Raw genomic sequence first — 2,513 nt, 5'->3', positions numbered from 1 at the left:
GAAAAGGTGCTCCAATTATAAAATTTCAAATATATTTGCTTTTGATAATACAAATAAGATTAAGAGGAGTCGAGTCTAGTAAAATGCAGAGAACCTACACAAATAAAAAAAACCTACACTTTTTTTTTTTATTAAGTAAAGAGTAAATTAGGACTTGGTTTAGTTAATTTTAGATAAGTTCTACAGGTATTTTATGTTCAGTTCCTAAAACAGGAAATTCTATATGATCCTCTCAAGAGATGTTGATATACAGAGTATATTTAGTGAGTTTCGGTATTTTGCTTAAGGATCAGGCTTCTATTAGGTAAAAGACAAAACAAAATATGAATTTCAACTGTAAAATGTGAGCTCACCGAAGGGCAAACTTTATCTCCAACCCACCCTCCATTCCAGGGTTGCCCCACGGAACTCCAGGGCTCATTAAGTGAAAGTGAACGTCGCTCAGTCGTGTCCGACTCTTTGTGACCCCGTGGACTATACAGTCCATGGAATTCTCCAGGCCAGAATACTGGAGTGGGTATTCTTTCCCTTCTCCAGGGGATCTTCCCAACCCAGGGATCAAACCCAGGTCTCCTGCATTGCAGGTGGATTCTTTACCAGCTGAGCCACAGGGGAAGCCCAAGAAAACTGGAGTGGGTAGCCTATCCCTTCTCCGGCAGATCTTCCCCACCCAGGAATCGAACCATGGTCTTCTGCATTGCAGGCGATTCTTTACCAACTGAGCAATCATCAGGGCTCATAACGTGCTTTGAAGCCCATCCACCCCAGCCCTCTTGATTGATGAGAAAGCACTCACCACAGAGGTTACTGTGTATCAATCAGAGTTTGTAAAACTAGGTTGTGGCTGCCCCGCCAGGGCTAGAATTCATGCAGTGTCCCCACTGGAGATGGCCCTGGCGTATGTGGATGGAAAATGGGGAAATTTCACCAACTGTTAAAGGAAAAAAACAACTGACTCTTCCTGAAAACCTGTTCCATAATAGGAAAACAGGAGAGCTTCATCCACAGTACTTGGAAAAGCTAGGGAGAAGGTGGACCCTAAGGAGGCCAGAAGCTGTAGATGACTGTATCCTTGAAATAGAACGAGGAAACAATGGTTTCCTTACTGCAGGATGTGGCAGAAGAATGTTTCCAAAAGGGAAGAGTGGAGTAGGCAAATGGACCATTAACAGAAACGAAGAGAGGAAGAAGAATTAAAACACATTATGAGTAAGTCTCAAAAAAATGTCTGGTTGTCACATAGAAAGCCTTAGAACTCTACTAAGATCACTAAAGTGCACAGATAAGAGATTCTGATATAGTGGAAAGACATCTCTTCCTCCTGGAAAGGTATATTAAATATCAAAGATGTAAATGTTTCCTAATTCAACTCTGTCATCTCAAACAGACCACACTGAAGAGCAATGCATATTTTCATTCTGATTATTTAATGGGTACATGGGCATACATTAAAAACACCAAGAAAGATGCATACCAAATATTAATGAGAACTATACTTAAGAATTAAAACTGGAATCAGGGGTATTATGGAAGGTTTGTGAACTATTATTTAACATACTCCATGTGTTGATTTTTTAAACGATAATTATATACTGTTTTTATCTTACAATTTTATTTGAAAGCAAAACCTGAGCAGGATAAGCTTAAATACAATCAGTATTACCTTTTTATTCTCTTTGTTTTTATTTTTCTTCCTGTTTGGATTGACTTCATTGATGACCAACAAGCTGATTTTGTTTTTCTGATAAGAATGATGGACAGTAAAATAAAAAAATAATAATAAAGTACATGAGGTTTGCAAATTAGTGCTGATAGAATGTGAACAGAGTGTGTGCCGAACAAAGGTGAAACCATCCCTCAATGTCCCCCATTTACTGTGCAATCAGATGACTGGGTGCTTTCATTACACTCTGTATTTCTCTCAAAAACTAACAGGAAGGCATTTTGGTAATATTAACCTATTTGAGAATTTTTAAGCTAGCGATCTTGGAAAGCCTTGCTAAGTCGAATATCCTCTGTGTGTGTTCAACTGTGTGGGAAGGGGAGGTATTTTTTTCCTTTCATATCTTTGTGTATTAAAGAACATTTTCAGGGACTTACCTAGTAGTCTAGTGGTTGAGACTGCTTCCACTGCAGGGGTCACAGGTTTGATCCTTGGACAGGGAACTGCCCATCACTGCGGCTAACAAAAATAAATAAATAAATAAATTCAATCCTCAATCCTGTGGTGATGTGCTTCTTCCTTCCCAGTTTGTTCCTCAGCATTCAGGGCTAAGTGGCATGAACCGCCCCGCCCGTCCTGCCCCAAGTGAAGTGAAAGTCGCTCAGTCGTGTCTGACTCTTTGTGACCCCGTGGACTACACAGTCCTTGGAATTCTCCAGGCCAGAGTACTGGAGTGGGTAGCCTTTCCCTTCTCCAGGGGATCTTCCCAACCCGGGGATTGAACTCAGGTCTCCCACATTGTAGGCGGATTGTTTACCAACTGAGCTATCAGGAAACAATATTATTATAC

The sequence above is a fragment of the Odocoileus virginianus genome, chromosome 20 (assembly GCF_023699985.2).
Source record: "Odocoileus virginianus isolate 20LAN1187 ecotype Illinois chromosome 20, Ovbor_1.2, whole genome shotgun sequence".
In the NCBI taxonomy this organism is placed as follows: domain Eukaryota; kingdom Metazoa; phylum Chordata; class Mammalia; order Artiodactyla; family Cervidae; genus Odocoileus; species Odocoileus virginianus.
The sequence above is the reverse complement of the archived record's forward strand: the minus strand, read 5'-3'. Positions refer to the sequence as shown.